We start from the raw sequence: 17,748 nt of genomic DNA on the forward strand, positions 1-17,748 counted from the left end.
CTGGAGGACCCTAAACCCAGAGGCAGCTTGACTCTCGCCCCCACCCCCACCCTTCTGAGCTCTCCTCCCTGTACAGCCTGGTTTCACCTCCCAGAATCACATCCTTTCTACTCCCTTTTCTTAAAAGTTAAGTCTCTAGACTTCCGTTGTATCCCTACCATGCGGTTGGCAGGCTGCAGACGGTGAAAGCCTGGCTGTTGCTCCTGATGGCAGAGGCAGAGATATGTTGACAGCTGGAACTCAGAACTCATTTAACCATGGAAACCAAGGCGTTTTGTTAGCTAGGTTCTAGAGTACACACAGAGCTCCAGATGAGGTACGGAAGTGAAAGGCACTCGTGTGAGTTCTCCTGGGCATCTACCTACTCCTTCAGGGTTGTTTCCTTAGGAGAATGGCTTTGCGTTCCAAGTCGACCATAAACTCTCTTTGTGTAGAGGGAGTCCAAGGGGCAGAGGTTGAAATTGTTAGCTGGCTGTGAACCCAGGCAGGGGTGGGTCCCTCTGAGGGACTCAGCCCTCTTTACCACGACTCCAGGCCCAAGACTTCTGAGCAACTAGGGAAATGAGGAGGCGATTTAGAAGGAGCACGGGAAAGGGAAATAAGACGAGTGGGGAGAGGGCGCCCAAGAACGTGGTGCAAGGACCATGCGCGGGGCAGGAAGGGCAGGTGGTTTGGGAAAAGTACAGGTGAAGGTTTCCAGAAGGGCTTTTGGCCTGGTCCCTAGAGATGGTAACAGTGTTATATTGTTAAGTTAGTTTTTATGGACTTGAGTCAGACATTGGTGGGAATCTTATCACAAAAACACAAGTGGAGCAAAGAATTCTATCTTCAGTTTTCTAACAAATGGAGGCCAGGGGTAGAGTTATCTTGTATATGGCAGGCATTCTGCTGTTCAGTTGGAACAAAATAAATTTGTAGCTACAGTCAAGGCCACCCCAACCTGGAGGCAGTAGGAGGTGAAAGCAGGAATCCTTATAAAGTGATGAAAGAACTGGAGCCACCATAAAGCAGGAGGAAGAGTCATGACGGTCATTTATGACTCTGACTTCCTTGGAGGAGGAAGAGAGAGCTGGGGCACTGGGATCCAGACATTGAGATGCAGGTCTCTGATCTGCTGCTGTTGCTGCTGCTGCTGCTGCTGCTGCTAAGTCGCTTCAGTCGTGTCTGACTCTGTGCGACCCCATAGACGGCAGCCTACCAGGCTCCCCTGTCCCTGGGATTCTGCAGGCAAGAACACTGGAGTGGGTTGCCATTTCCTTCTCCAACGCACGAAAGTGAAAAAGTGAAGACGTTCAGTCGTGTCCGACTCCTAGGGACCCCATGGACTGCAGCCCACCAGGCCCTTCCGTCCATGGGATTTTCCAGGCAAGAGTACTGGAGTAGGGTGCCATTGCCTTCTCTGAGGTCTCTCATCTAGGTTTAGCAAATAATTTACTCATCTGGTGACTCTTTTGATTGTGTCCTGGGGGAACCTGGGTGCTTTGATACACTTCTTGGTGTTTAGGAGAGGCAGAGATATGTTTATGTTAGTGGTAAAAAACCTGCCTGCCAATGCAGGGGAAGCGCAAGAGAGACGGGTTCCGTCCCTGAGTTGGGAAGATCCCCTGGAGAAGGAAATGGCAACCCAGCCCAGGATTCTTGCCTGGAAAATTCCATGGACAGAGGAGCCTGGTGGGCTACAGTCTACGGGGTTTCAGAAGAGTCAGACACGACTGAGTGCACACACATGCATAGTGTATCAGCCCTCAATGAGTGTTACTGATAGCCTAAATAAAACTAAATAAAATAGAATTAATATATAATAAGACTATACTTTGAGGTTCAGACAAAAGGCAGAAAGAATTGTTGCTGTAAAACTGAAGACACACTGTGTTGGTTTCGAAGCTGATTTTAGCCTTTGTTTATCATCATAGCTGTTGAATGTGCCCATCCAGTCTTTTCCTTCAGGGGAACTGAATAGAATTAGGAAGACACACCAACCTTTGCTGTGACAGTTTAACATTTATTTTATGGTCTTTCAAAGTGGTCTTCTGGGGGCTTCCCTAGTGGTCCAGTGTTAAGAATCTGCCTTGCAATACAGAGGATACCGCTTCGGACACTGGTCTGGGAAGATCCTACACGCTGTGGGGCATCTAAGCCCGTGAGCTACAACTACCGAAGCCCGTGAGCCCTAGGGCCTGTGCTCCCCAACAAGGGAAGCCACTGCGATGAGGAGCCTGCACATCACACCTAAAGAGTAGCCCCTGCTCACTGCAGCTAGAGAAAGCCTGTGGGCAGCGAGAAAGACCCAGCACAGCCAAAAATAATAAAACTGTTTAAAAAGCGGCCTCCTGGGGCTCTGAGCCTTCTCTCCTGAGAGTGTGGTAGGTATTAAGGTAGAGGATGAGTTGATGCCAGAATCTCAAAAGTGATGGAGATAGCGGTGGTGGTGGTGGTGATGGGTGTGTGCATCCATGAGTGCTAAGCCGGGAGGGATTTTTGAGGAGAGGTATAACACTTCTTCTAGCCATTGACTCCTGTAGCTGGAAGGAGTTGTCCCAAGTGTTGGGAGTGGAGTATGGCTGCAGAAATTGGCCTGACTATCCTCTCCAAAATTCAGCCTATGTGTTACCTTTTGGCACATGAGTTGGAGGTGGAAGGCAGACTAGCTTGCTCAAATGTATGCAAACAAAGTATATACTTTATAAATGCCAAATGCTCTTACTTACTGAAAGCACCACTTATCACTGTTTATTTTTTTCTGGCTGCACTGGGTTCTGTTGCTGCACGTGGGTCTTCTCCAGTTGCACTGAGTGGGCACTACTCTCTAGTTAACATGCGCAGACTTCTCATGGTGGCTTCTTGTTTCTGAGCCTGGGCATCAGTAGTTGTGATGCACAAGCTTAGTTGCTCCACGGCATGTGGGATCTTCCTGGACCAGGGATCGAACCCGTGTCCCTTGCATTGGCAAGCAGATTCTTAACCGTTGGACCACCCGAGAACTCCCTTCTTTTCTTCATTTCTACTGTTGCTACCTTAGTACAGGCCCTCGTGAACTTCTGCCTGGCATTTTGCAGTGGCCTTCTGCCTGAGCTCATTCCAGCTTCATCCTTGTAAAATCCATCTTCCCTGTGGCAACTATATTAAGATATTCGCAGTGCAAGCCTAGCTGTATTAGTACGATAAGTTCCACCCACCCTGCCCTCCAGTTTCTCACTTTTCTTTTTCCACTGCATTGGTCAACAAAAGCTTATTATTTCACCCACAGACCAAGTCCAGGCACTTGCATCAGTAGCTAAGACAGATTTGATAATGAGAAAGAGAGATGGTCAGTGTCCACTGATTTAATCTTTAAGATCGTCTTCAACACTTTATTTCCTACAAGATGAAGCAGAAGTTTTGCAGGTTGTCATTCACTGTCCTCCTTACCTTTTAAACTCCGCCCTCCCCTCCCCTATCCCCCACAACTAAAACTCCATAAAAAGAATCACTGCTTCAGCCAGATTTTTCTGTAATATAGTTACCTGTAAGTCTTTCTCCAATGGTGGCTTGTTTGCACAGATCTTTCTGCCTACAGAGCCCTTCACTTCATTTCTGTCCATTCACTTGAACCAACCCTCAAGGGATTCTAATTCACACTGATTTTTTGCTCTTCTGGCATCTACATATTTGCACAACTTAAAAAAAAATCATTTATCACTTACTGCTTTATATTGATATTTGATTCTTCATGAGTATGTCCTACCTCTGTCACCGGATTTTAAGCTCTGTGGGGGACGAGGTCCAAGCTTCAAGCCTCTGAGTGCACTTAGCTCATTGTTTTGCCTTATGTGGGTGCTTCTCACGTGTTTGTAGATTTCTTTCTACAGGATCCATCTCTTGAATCATAATAGCTCCACATTTTGGTGAATTGTCAATAAAAGGTTCAAAGAAGACAAAGTCAATAAATTTAAGCTTCCAAATGTAAAAGTTAATTGAGGTTAGATTCCTCAGTTCCCACAAAGGGGATAATCACATTTGTAAGGTGCCTAGCAATAGTCTTAAGTTCTCCTGAGCAAGTCCAGGGAATTTGTAACTTTTGTGTCAATGAAAATTATAATTACTCAGTACAATAGCAATGCCATGGAAATAATATTACAATTCATACATCTGTAAAATTGCTATTTCAAGGTGCTGAAAGATACAAGCTCAGAACAAAGGAGAACAAGAAACACTTTGGAACTAGATTTCTGGTGGCAATAAAGAAGTTGCTGAAATTCCCTGGAGTTCCAGTGGTTAGGACTCTACACTCCCACACTGCAGGGAGCACAGATTTGATCCCTGGTCAGGGATCCTACGTGCTGTATAGTTTGGCCAAAAAGGAAAGGAAAAAAAATAAAAGCAGTTACTTTAAAAGTCTGGGATTTTAATTTTTCTTTCTCTATATATTCTTGTTTATTTTTGAGTGTTTCACCTTAAATTGGAGATCATGAACACAGAAACTCTTCTATTATTTTCATATATTTTATTTTTCTGCTTCCAAGATTCTGTCTCCCATCTGTTTTCATGGCTTTATTATGATTTTAATGAACATTTCAGTCAATCCCCTGATCATCTTGACCCATTAGACATTTTTCTTCTAGAGGTTTTAGACAAAAGTTCCATTTCATTTATCTTCTCATAAAATTTAGTATTCTTTCCATTGTAGGTGGTGTTTTGTACTTATACAAAAAAGGAATTTATTGGCTCATCTCAATTGAAAGTGTAAGGCTAGATCAAGTTTCGGTCACAGCTGAAGTAAGTGGCAAAGAGATGTCATAACTGGTTTCTCACCATCTTTGTCTTCTGCCAAGTGTTGCCTTTACTTCTGTGTTTAGTCTCTCGGTCGTGTCTGACTCTTTGCGACCCCATGGACTGTCATAGCCTGCCAGACTCCTCTGCCCGTGAGGATTCTCCAGGCAAGAATACTGGAGTGGGTCTCCATGCCCTCCTCCAGGGGATCTTCCCAACCCATGGATTGAACCCCAGGTCTCCCGCATTGCGGGCAGATTCTTTACCATCTGAGCCACCAGGGAAGCCCTTACTCCTAAGCTTAATGTAGCAGCAAGGGAGTAGCAACAGTCTGGGTCCTATATCTCCTCTAGGTTTAAGACAGTGGGAACGAGTGATACTCTCTTAGAAGTCCCACGGATAGGTCTCATTGGCTTTCAGTGGTTTTGTGCCCGTCCATAAATCAACTGTCATGACCTTGATTTACTTGAATGGGATGAAGAGGCAGGTAGGCACCACCTGGCCTCAAGGGTGTAAACTGCTCCACCAGAATCTGATGGACTGACAATGTAGGTGAATTGGCATTAATCTTTGTAGAAACCCATCTACTGAACTGTCAGGAGCCGTCAACCTTGGTGACCACTTCTTTAAATCATCGATTTCTTTGACTTTTGTGATGCTTCAGTCTCCTGGTCCCTCTTTTACCTTATCACTCTCTCTCTGGCTGTTAAATGTTCAAGCCTCTCAAGGGTGGGTCCTAGACACTCTTCTAACTGGCCTCTATTTGAGGTGATGTCATTCATAAGCAAGGCTTCAATGACCACCCAAAACCTGAAGATTTGATATTTCCTCTGAAACCCAGAGGAAACTTTGCGCCCCCTTCTATGTCCAACTGCCCACTGAATTTTCTATTTGATTCTCTTAAAGTCATTTCAAACCACAATGTTCAAAACCACATCCGCTGTCCCCCAAATAAACCTGTCCTGAGCACAGGTTTTCTGTTGTGGTGAATTGAATCTATCCAGTTGAGCAAGTCAGAAATCTTTAACACGGCCCTCAACCTCACTCCTTGTTCCTTAGCTGATCTATCACCAAATCCTACAAGTTTTGCTTCCTCAATACCTCTCAAATCCTTCCATTTTTCTCCATCTTTATGGCCACCTCCTTAGTCCAAGCCGTTATCTTCAATCATCTAATTACTATACATTTTCTCAACTCACTTTCAATTGTTTCTGCCTCTTTTCAGTCTATGTTTTAATTTTGTAGTTGCAGTGCATTTCTTCAAAGTGCAGGTTCAGTGACTTCCATCACCTCAAGATACAGAACAAAATCCTTTCTCTGGTCTACAAACCTTTGCCGGTATGCTTCCTTCCCAGGTCCTCATCACCTGACTCTCCATACTCCCCTCTTGCCCTTTCCATGCCATCATAGTAACATTCTTTTACTTTCTTGACACATCGTGGTAGACACAGTAAGGGTCCTCCAGAGATGTCCATAGCCTACTCACCAAGACATGTGAATGTGACTTTATATGGAAAAGGAACTTCATAGATGTGATCAAGTTAGGGGTCTTGAGACAGGAAAATTACCCTCTTTATCCAGGTAGTCCCAGGATAATCAGAAGGGTCCTTATAAGAACAAAGGAGGAGAACTGAAGGCAGAGAAGGACATGTGCTGGTGGAGGCAGAGGTCAGAGTGGTATGAGGAGGGGACTGTGCATCAAGGAACACTGGTGGGGACTTCCCTGATGGTTCAGTGGTTAAGACTCTGTGCTTCCAATACAGGGGTCGTGGGTTCTATCCCTGGTTGGGAAACAAAGATCCCATATGCCCTGCAAGCACAGCCAAAAAATAAATATAATTACAATAAGAATAATAAAATAATTTTTTAAAAAGGAACACAGGTAGTCTTTGGTAACTGGAAGAGGCAGAAGACAATACTTCCTCTAGTAGGCAGACAATCTTATTGACAACCCAATTTTAAGGGTTCAGAACTGTAAAATAAGAGATTTGATTCATTTGAAGTGACTGGAATGGTGATAATTTTTATAGCACCAAGAATAAACTGATACACACCCCTGAGCTGAAGATCTTGGGTTTGTCCTTCCAGATTATTCTCCACCCTTCTTTGTGCTCTTCTATGCCCTGAGGCTGAGCTGCATGTTCTGCCTCAATGAGATTTCTTAACTTCTGCTGTGGCTGGGCTTGACCAATGGGAGATATCCCCAGGAGGCTGGAGGGCAGAAGGAATGGGAAGTTGAGCTATTTATCTCCCTTCCTACCACCCTGTGGGGTCTCTGTGGGCTGGTTGCATCCCCTCTACTGAAGGCCACAGCTCCTGTTACATGGCCCTACCACGTGTCTGTCTATTCTAGGTTCCAATAACTGCCTTATTCTCTTGTGCCTTTAAGCTGGGGTGGTGGTGGCATGGTGGTTGCTAACAGTTCTCTGCAAGTGACTAGCCTAGGGTACCGTACCATTATGGACTATCTTCCCTATACCCTGGCCTCATCTTGTAAACACTCCTTAAATTTCCTGGTTCAAAAAAGCTGTGTCTTTCCCCATGGGAGGCTGACTAAAACAGGCCTTATTATCTTCTGCTATGCCTCAGGGCCTTGGCACATGCTTCTGTCTTTGCCGGAAAGCCTTTCTTCCTATCTGTGGTCTCTTCCTGGATCAATCTTCAGAGCCTTTAACAGCAGTTCCCCTAGATGAAGTCAGATGTTACACCATCACTAACACTATGTATCTATACTTCTTATCACTTACTGTTGCTTATGAGTTCTTTTGATTACTGTTTCTCTTTCCTTCTGGAGCCACATTGTCCTATATGGTGGTCACTAGCTACCTATGGTTATGGAGCACTTGGAAGTGGCTAGCTTCACTGACTAATTGAATTTTAATGATTAACTTTGATTAAATTTTCACATGGTAAAGAATCTGCCTGCAGTGAAGAAGACCCCAGTTTGATCCACGAGTATGGGATATCCCCTGGAGAAGACAATGGCAACCCATTTTAGTATCCTTGCCTAGAGAATTTCATGGATGGACCATAGGGTTGCAAATAGTCGGACATGACTGAGCTACTAACATTTTGATTAATTTAAATTTAAGAACTATTAATAAAGTTATCAGAAAGCTTTTAAGAATATTTATAAAATCTTAAGGCATGGGGACCTACTTTATCAATGAACATTTATACAGATACAGTTTTTCCTGACAAAAATTTAGTGTCTAAATAGATATGGGCCATAAAACAAAAGACTAGATTTCAAAGACTTAATACAAAACAATGTAAAATATATAATTAATAATTTTAAATATTGATTACATATTGAAATGATAATATTGGGATCTGTTGAATCAAATCAAATATATTACCAGAATCAATGTCACTTGTTTCTTATTACCTTTTCTAAACATGGCAACTAAAAAATTTTGAATTACATATGTGACTCACAGTGTTATTTCTCTTGGTAAGTGCTTCTCCAGACTAGAGCATAAAGTTCAACAGGGCCGTTTTCTCACCTCTCTTTCTCTTTGCTACTGCCAGATGCTTCTTAGATGATGCTCCTCAAATATTTAATGCACGAGTGAACAAATGGAAACATGTCCTTAGGCTAACAGTGCAGGGGAGCCTTAGGGAGCACCTCACCCTGAGTAGCAACAGATTTCTGGTCTGCATCCCTATGTAGCTTAAGAGTCAAAGTTTTAGGGACAACGCTGGCAAGACCTATACATGTTTCTGTCTTCTGGAAGTTAAGATCCTACAGCTTGATAGGATAGCTGTTGCAAAATGTACCTTATCTAGTAATGAGATGATGTGTGGATTAGTAGCAGTGGAACAAACTTTGCTGCACTTGATAGGAAGCCAAGTTTTAAGGTGGTTTTGAGAGAGACAGGGCTTCCCTAGTGGCTCAGACGGTAAAGTGTCTGTCTGCAATGCAGGAGACACAGATTCGATCCCTGGGTTGGGAAGATCCCCTGGAGAAGGAAATGGCAGCCCACTCCAGTAATCTTGCCTGGAAAAGCCATCCCATGGACCGCGGAGACTAGTAGGCTATGGTCCATGAGGTCGCAAAGAGTCAGACACGACTGAGCGACTTCACTTTCACTTGAGAGAGATGAGAGTGAGCTGTACCAAAGTCTCCTGGCACTCATATTCAGGAATAAACCAGGGACTTCCCTGGTGGTCCAGTGGTTAATAATCATCCTGCCAGTGCTGGGAACATAGGTTCTATCCCCGGTCCAGGAAGATCCCATGTGCTTATGGAGCAACTAAGTCCATGCACTTCAACTACGGAAGTCCACGCTCTGGAACCTGGGCTCTGCAACAAGAGAAATCACCAAAATAAGAAGCCTGAGCACCGCAACTAGAGAGTAGCCCCCGGTTGCCACAACTTTGTTGCCAATGCATGGCAGCAAAGACCCTGCTGAGCCTAAATAAATAAATTAATTAATTAAAAAAAAGAATAAACCAGGGCTGCTCCCTGCCAGCCATGCTCCCTTCCCCACAGGGACCGTGTTTCCTTTTTGTGATTCTCCCTACTTTCCCCACAAGTGTCATCCTTATCACTTAACTCTGGTTTCTCCCAGCCTAATCTCATAGGGTATCTTACCCAAGAGCCTGCTTCCAACCAAGGTTGCTTATTTTGTGGACAGTAGACTTTTACTTCTCTGAATGGACTCTTCAAAGGGAGATGTGGCAACTTGCTGGGGTGAGAAATAGACCATTTGATTTTTGTTGGAAGGAGATCAATCATGCTAATCAGACCTCTGCATTGTGGGTCACACATCTCCATCTTTTCAGCCCCAAGCACCTCTTTTCAACTGGAAAAATGTCATCCTGCCAGGCAAGCTGGTCTCTGATGTTGAGTCCTTCTATCTTTGAGAAGATAGACACAGACAAGATAGAAACTTCATGTCTTTATGCTTAAGGTCCCTTGAATGTTCATTCTGCCTGTCCGACTGGGTATTTTGTAAGTTCTGAGTCATAGGAAGGTTTCGAAGGGGACTTCCCTTGCTGGTCCAGCCCTGCGGCTCTGCCATCTCCCTGCATTTTTCGCAGATCTCACACAAGCTGAATTCATCAGCTTATTTTCATTCATTCCGTCTTTACGCTTCCTTCAGAGCAATGACCTACTTAAGTTAAAGGGAAATACAAACCTCCAAGGAGATTTGCTGACAGCTGTTTCCTGGGTAGAATTAGGTTGGGCATGTGTCTGAGAGAAGCTTATGAACTCTAAGAATCATCTTGGCTGAGGATGGAAGTGGGAAAGAAGGAATTGAAGGTTTTAAAGAAAAATGTTAGACACAAGTATTCCAGGGGAGGTGATGGGAAACTGGCGATGGCAGGGAGGGTTGGGTGAGTTTCTCAAGGACAGGTCTAAGCTGGAGTCTCCACGTTCTCTTTAGTTCCCTCCCTCGGTTTCTTGCTCAGAAGCTCTATCTACTCCTCAGGTCATAGAACTTCAGTGTCCAGACAGCAGATAGAGCCAAGCCAGTATCAGAAATAAAACACACTTTTGGAAGGCAGTAAATCATAGGGCAGTTTGGGAGGTAATTTAAAGACAAAAGATCACAACTGGAAACAGCTTTGGATCAAGAGTGGAAACACTGGAATTTTTACCATGAATTTGCCAGGGACCGGCTGTGTATGTTAAACAAGTCATTTTGACTCCTCTAAGCCTCACTTTTCTCATCTGTGAAATCTGTGGTTCAGACTAGATCATGACTAAGATGTCTTTAGTTACTAAATTCCTTGAGACATATAAAATGATTTACCTACTGGCTCACGTAGCTAATAATCACTTTCACTTAGTAAAGTTGTTAAAAAGTAGATTGACTTATGTTTCATCCTCTTTCTTTCTTTTGATGGAGGTATTTAAAGGATGGTCAAAAGACCAAAGATCCACATAAGCCCCAAACTGGACACTGGGCTCTGATTCATGGATGGCTGATAGGCTGTGGACGTACGCTGTCCTCTGGTACGAGTCCTCAGCCTTATTATCCCAAGCAGCCGATGCCATGAGGTGATCCTTTTCTCAAATGTTTGGTGCATGGGAGAACCAACTAACAGCCCAGAATCTCCTGGTTGAAACATAAGGTGCAGTTTGCATGTCATTTTCGTTCAATTGTAACTGCATGAGTAGAGTAATCTCTGTATAATATTTGATATTAAATTCCACACCAAATCATCTGGTGTATATTAGAGCAGCTGACAAAACTGGTTATAGAAGATCAAAGTAGTCTTAGGTCAGTTTATAAGCTTAAAATTAAGTGTTACAGAATTTAGCATTAAAAGAGACTCAGTTCAGTCGCTCAGTTGTGTCCGACTCTTTGCAACCCCATGAATCGCAGCATGCCAGGCCTCCCTGTCCATCACCAACTCCTGGAGTTTACCCAGCCTCATGTCCATCGAGTTGGTGATGCCATCCAGCCATCTCATCCTCTGTCAGCCCCTTCTCCTCCTGCCCCCAAACCCTCCCAGCATCAGGGTCTTTTCCAATGAGTCAACTCTTTGCATCAGGTGGCCAAAGTACTGGAGTTTCAGCTTCAACATCACTCCTTCCAATGAACATCCAGGACTGATCTCCTTTAGGATGGATTGCTTTTATCTCCTTGCAGTCTAAGGGACTCTCAAGAGTCTTCTCCAACACCACAGTTCAAAAGCATCAATTCTTTGGTGCTCAGCCTTCTTCACAGTCCAACTCTCACATCCATACATGACCACAGGAAAAACCATAGCCTTGACTAGATGGACTTTTGTTGGCAAGGTAATGTCTCTGCTTTTGAATATGCTATCTAGGTTGGTCATAGCTTTTCTTCCAAGGAGCAAGTGTCTTTTAATCTCATGGCTGCAATCACCATCTGCAGTGATTTTGGAGCCCCCCAAAATAAAGTCTGGCACTGTTTCCACTGTTTCCCCATCTATTTCCCATGAAGTGATGGGACCGGATGCCATGATCTTCGTTTTCTGAATGTTGAGCTTTAAGCCAACTTTTTCACTCTCCTCTTTCACTTTCATCAAGAGGCTTTTGAGTTCCTCTTCACTTTCTGCCATAAGGGTGGTGTCATCTGCATATCTGAGGTTATTGATATTTCTCCCAGCAATCTTGATTCCAGCTTGTGTTTCTTCCAGTCCAGCGTTTCTCATGATGTACTCTGCATATAAGCTAAATAAGCAGGATGACAATATACAGCCTTGACGAACTCCTTTTCCTATTTGGAACCAGTCTGTTGTTCCATGTCCAGTTCTAACTGTTGCTTCCTGACCTGCATACAGATTTCTCTGGAGGCAGGTCAGGTGGTCTGGTATTCCCATCTCTTTCAGAATTTTCCACAGTTTATTGTGATCCACACAGTCAAAGGCGTTGGCATAGTCAATAAAGCAGAAATAGATGTTTTTCTGGAACTCTTTTGCCTTTTCGATGATCCAGCGGATGTTGGCAATTTGATCTCTGGTTCCTCTGCCTTTTCTAAAACCAGTTTGAACATCTGGAAGCTCATGGTTCATGTACTGTTGAAGCTTGGCTTGGAGGATTTTGAGCATTATTTTGCTAGCATGTGAGATGAGTGGAATCGTGCAGTGGTTTGAGCATTCTTTGGCATTGCCTTTCTTTGGGACTGGAATGAAAACTGACCTTTTCCAGTCCTGTGGCCACTGCTGAGTTTTCCAAATTTGCTGGCATACTGAGTGCAGCACTTTCACAGCATCATCTTGTAGGATCTGGAATAGCTCAACTGGAATTCCATCACCTCCACTAGCTTTTTTCGTAGTGATGCTTTCTAAGGCCTACTTGACTTCACATTCCAGGATGTCTAGCTCTAGGTCAGTGATCACACCATCGTGATTATCTTGGTCGTGAAGATCTTTTTTGTATAATTCTTCTGTGTATTCTTGCCACCTCTTCTTAATATCTTCTGCTTCTGTTAGGTCCATATCATTTCTGTTCTTTATCGAGCCCATCTTTGCATGAAATGTTCCCTTGGTATCTCTAATTTTCTTGAAGAGATCTCTAGTCTTTCCCATTCTGTTGTTTTCCTCTATTTCTTTGCATTGATCGCTGAGGAAGGCTTTCTTATCTCTTCTTGCTATTCTTTGGAACTCTGCATTCAGATGCTTATATCTTTCCTTTTCTCCTTTGCTTTTCGCTTCTCTTCTTTTCACAGCTATTTGTAAGGCCTCCCCAGACAGCCATTTTGCTTTTTTGCATTTCTTTTCCATGGGGATGGTCTTGATCCCTGTCTCCTGTACAATGTCACGAACCTCATTCCATAGTTCATCAGGCACTCTATCTATCAGATCTAGGCCCTTAAATCTATTTCTCACTTCCACTGTATAATCATAAAGGATTTGATTTAGGTCATACCTGAATGGTCTAGTGGTTTTCCCTACTTTCTTCAATTTAAGTCTGAATTTGGTAATAAGGAGTTCATGATCTGAGCCACAGTCAGCTCCTGGTCTTGTTTTTGTTGACTGTATAGAGCTTCTCCATCTTTGGCTGCAAAGAATATAATCAATCTGATTTCGGTGTTGACCATCTGGTGATGTCTATGTGTAGAGTCTTCTCTTGTGTTGTTGAAAGAGGGTGTTTGCTATGACCAGGGCATTTTCTTGGCAAAACTCTATTAGTCTTTGCCCTGCTTCATTCTGTATTCCAAGGCCAAATTTGCCTGTTACTCCATGCAAAGATGGGCTCAATAAAGGACAGAAATGGTAGGGACCTAACAGAAGCAGAAGCTATTAAGAAGAGGTGGCAAGAATATGCAGAAGAACTATACAAAAAGATCTTCATGACCCAGATAACCATGATGGTGTGATCACTGACCTAGAGCCAGACATCCTGGAATGTGAAGTCAAGTGGGCCTTAGGAAGCATCACTATGAACAAAGCTAGTGAAGGTGATGGAATTCCAATTGAGCTATTCCAGATCCTACAAGATGATGCTGTGAAAGTGCTGCACTCAATATGCCAGCAAATTTGGAAAACTCAGCAGTGGCCACAGGACTGGAAAAGGTCAGTTTTCATTCCAATCCCAAAGAAAGGCAATGCCAAAGAATGCTCAAACTACCGCACAATTGCACTCATCTCACATGCTAGCAAAATAATGCTCAAAATCCTCCAAGCCAAGCTTCAACAGTACATGAACCATGAGCTTCCAGATGTTCAAACTGGTTTTAGAAAAGGCAGAGGAACCAGAGATCAAATTGCCAACATCCGCTGGATCATCGAAAAGGCAAAAGAATTCCAGAAAAACATCTATTTCTGCTTTATTGACTATGCCAACGCCTTTGACTGTGTGGATCACAATAAACTGTGGAAAATTCTGAAAGAGATGGGAATACCAGACCACCTGACCTGCCTCCAGAGAAATCTGTATGCAGGTCAGGAAGCAACAGTTAGAACTGGACATGGAACAACAGACTGGTTCCAAATCAGGAAAGGAGTATGTCAAGGCTGTATATTGTCATCCTGCTTATTTAACTTCTATGCAGAGTACATCATGTGAAATGCTGGCCTAGATGAAGCACAAGCTGGAATCAAGATTGCTGGGAGAAATATCAATAACTTCAGATATTCAGATGACACCACCCTTATGGGAAAAAGTGAAGAAAACTAAAGAGCCTCTTGATGAAAGTGAAAGAGGAGAGTGAAAAAGTTGGCTTAAAACTCAAGATTCAAAAAACTAAGATCATGGCATCCAGTCTCATCACTTCATGGCAAATAGATAGGGAAACATTGGAAACAGTGTCAGACTTTATTTTGGGGGGCTCCAAAATTACTGCAAATGGTGACTGCAGCCATGAAATTAAAACACACTTGCTCCTTGGAAGAAAAGCTATGACCAACCTAGATAGCATATTAAAAAGCAGAGACATTACTTTGCCATCAAAGGTCTGTCTAGTCAAAGCTATGGTTTTTCCAGTAGTCATGTATGGTTGTGAGAGTTGGACTATAAAGAAAGCTGAGTGCGGAAGAATTGATGCTTTTGAATTGCAGTGTTGGAGAAGACTCTTGAGAGTCCCTTGGACTGCAAGGAGATCCAACCAGCCCATCCTAAAGGAAATCAGTCCTGAATATTCATTGGAAGCACTGATGCTGAAACCAATATTTTGGCCACTTGATGCAAAGAACTGACTCATTTGAAAAGACCCGACGTTGGGAAAGACTGAAGGTGGGAGGAGAAGGGGACAACAGAGGATGAGATGGTTGGATGGCATCACTGACTTGATGGACATGAATTTGAGTAGGCTTTGGGAGTTAGTGACGGACAGGGAAGCTTGGTGTGCTGCAGTCCATGGGGTCACAAAGAGTTGACATGCCTGAGTGACTGAACTGAACTGAAGTGCTTTGAACAGCTCCTGGCATGCAGTTAGCACTCAATATATAAAGAAGGCTGAACTCTGAAGAACTGATGTTTTTGAGTTGTGGTGATGGAGAAGTTTTTTGAGAGTCCCTTGGACTACAAGGAGATCAATACTAAGGGAAACAATCCTGAATATTCATTGAAAGGACTGATGTTGAAACTGAAGCTCCAATACTTTGACCACCTGATGCGAAGAGATGACTGGGAAAAAACCCTGATGCTGGGAAAGATTGAAGGCAGCAGGAGAAGGGGGTGACAGAGGATGAGATGGTTGGATGGCATCACCGACTCAATGGACATGAATTTGAGCAAGCTCTGGGAGATAGTGAAGGACAGGGAAGACTGGCATGCTGCAGTCCATGGGGTTGCAAAGGGTCAGACATGACTGAGTGAATGAACAGCAACAAAAATAGCAGCAACGTGTTAGCTATCTTTATTATGACTTTATACCACATGTTCTGTGCCTGGCTTTGTAGAAACAATAAATATCACAGCAATGAGAAGTATTATTCCTTAAATTATTCATTGTCTGTTTGGAGCATCAGAGAAACAAATATACAGTTCTATCTGTGTGCTAGGAATGTGGTTGGAGGTGTGCTTGGGGACATAGGCGGTTCAGGGGAGCACAGTGTTGGTGCTGAGAACCCTGTGTGACTGGGGCCAGGAAAATCCATGGACCCCCCCCATGAAGGCAGAGGTAATGACCCTTGGGGAGGCGGGAAGCTGAGACACTGTGTATCCGAGAACTGTTTGCCTGAAGTGAAGGGTGTGAGGCTGAACTGATGTGAGATGAGGCAGATAAGGCTGGGTCTGGATGTTGGAGGCTTTTGTTGGCCAGAATAAGAGATGATCTGATCTGTATCTTTCTTAAAGTTAAGAGCTCCATTTCCCTAAGGTTTAAAGCCTTTTGAGGTATTCTAGAAGGGGAAGCCACATAGCGAAACCAACACATACACGCATGAATGAATGAGTAAACAAACGCCTTAAAAGTCTTACTTTAATGGGAGAACGATGGATTGACCTGAGTTTCCTGAGAGCGGTGGCTCTCAGCTGGGTGATTCTGCCCTCCCTGGGGACATTTCTCAGTGTCAGGAGACATGCTTGGTTGTTGTAATTGGGGTGGGAAGTGCTACGGGCACATAGTGGGTTGAAGCCAGGGATGTTGCTAAAAGTTCAAGGACATACACAGGACAGTCCCCAATGACACAAAACCCCCAGGTCCAAAGTGTCAATGATGCTGATACTGAGAAACCTTGCTTAAAACCTGAGAAATAAGGCTGGAGGAGAAGGAGGTTCTGAGCACCTTCATGCAGATCTTTAACAACATGACAAGTATCTTGGAACTCACTGCACAGGCCATTAGGAAGCTAATGAAGGTTTTTGAGTAGAGAGCGATGGTGAAGGTTGTGTTCTGGAGGATTAATGTCTGTGTGGAGGGAACTCAAGGATTTCAGGACATTGCGCAGCCAAATAAGCCACTTTGGTGTACTGATTATTTTGAGCTGAAGGTACTTGAAAAATGTCCAATGAAGGGAGAGGTTTGCTCTGAACTCCTCTTAGCTACCTCAAGACAGATCCTCCGAGAGAAACTCAGTAGTGATGGATCCCCTGCAGGGAGTTTTGTCCTCCAGGGCAGACTGAGTCATTGCAAGAGAGGAAACAAGAAGTTGACACCGCACTAGACAAACTTTATCCCAAACTACCATACTTCCCATCATGTCAGAGCAAATAGAAGGGGAAGAAGTGGAAACAGGGAGAGATTTACTTTTCTTCAGCTCCAAAATTACTGTGGACAGTGACTGCAGCCGTGAAATTAAAAGACACTTGCTCCTTGGAAGAAAAGCTATGACAAACTTAGACAGCATACTAAAAAGCAGAGACATTATTTGCCAACAAAGGTCTGTCTAGTCAAAGCTATGGTCTTTCTAGTAGTCATGTATAGATGTGAGCATTGGACCATTAACAAGGCTGAGCACTGAAGAATTGATGCTTTTGAGTTGCAGTGCTGGAGAAGACTCTTGAGAGTCCAAGGGACTGCAAGGAGAGCAAACCAGTCAATCCTAAAGGAAATTAACCTTGAATATTCATTGGAGGGACTGATGTTGAAGCTGAAGCTCCATTACTTTGGCCACCTGATATGAAGAGCCAACTCATTGGAAAAGACCCTGATGCTGGGAAAGACTGAGGGCAGGAGGAGAAGAGGGTGGCAGAGGATGAGATGGTTGGATGGTGTCACTGACTCAATGGACATGAGTTTGAGTCAACTCTGGGAGATAGTGAAGGATAGAGAAGCCTGGCATGCTTTGGTTCGTGGGGTCACAAAGAACTGGACATGACTTAGCAACTGAACAAAGACAACGCTCATACCTCTCATCTATTCTTCGAAGGGCCCATTTATCTTTCTTAAACATCATTTGCTCTCCTTTAAATTGCCTACATTCTCCCTCCCCTTTTGCTATTAAGATGATATAAAGCTCTTGAATCTCACTGCTTCTTTGAATGTTCACTCTCCCCCTCCCCGTGATGTCCTTATGCACATAATATTAAGAATTAACATATTTGTATCTTTTTCTCCTGTTAGTCTGCCTGTTGTCAGTTTATTTAGTAGATCCCCCTAATGAAACTAGCAGGATCGAGGGAAAGCCTTTCCT

At 43.7% G+C, this 17,748-nt stretch overlaps 1 long non-coding RNA gene across 1 annotated transcript in view; it reads left to right on the plus strand.

Annotated features, from left to right (window-relative positions):
• Nucleotides 1–280: 280 nt before the first annotated feature.
• The window catches only part of LOC132343789 (uncharacterized), a 138,743-nt gene continuing 121,275 nt past the window's right edge, over nt 281–17,748 (plus strand). Inside the window, exon 1 of the long non-coding RNA XR_009492748.1 lies at nt 281–339. This is a non-coding gene — a long non-coding RNA (uncharacterized lncRNA). The remainder of the gene's footprint in view (nt 340–17,748) is intronic.

This window comes from Bos taurus, chromosome 24, assembly GCF_002263795.3.
Source record: "Bos taurus isolate L1 Dominette 01449 registration number 42190680 breed Hereford chromosome 24, ARS-UCD2.0, whole genome shotgun sequence".
NCBI lineage: Eukaryota > Metazoa > Chordata > Mammalia > Artiodactyla > Bovidae > Bos > Bos taurus.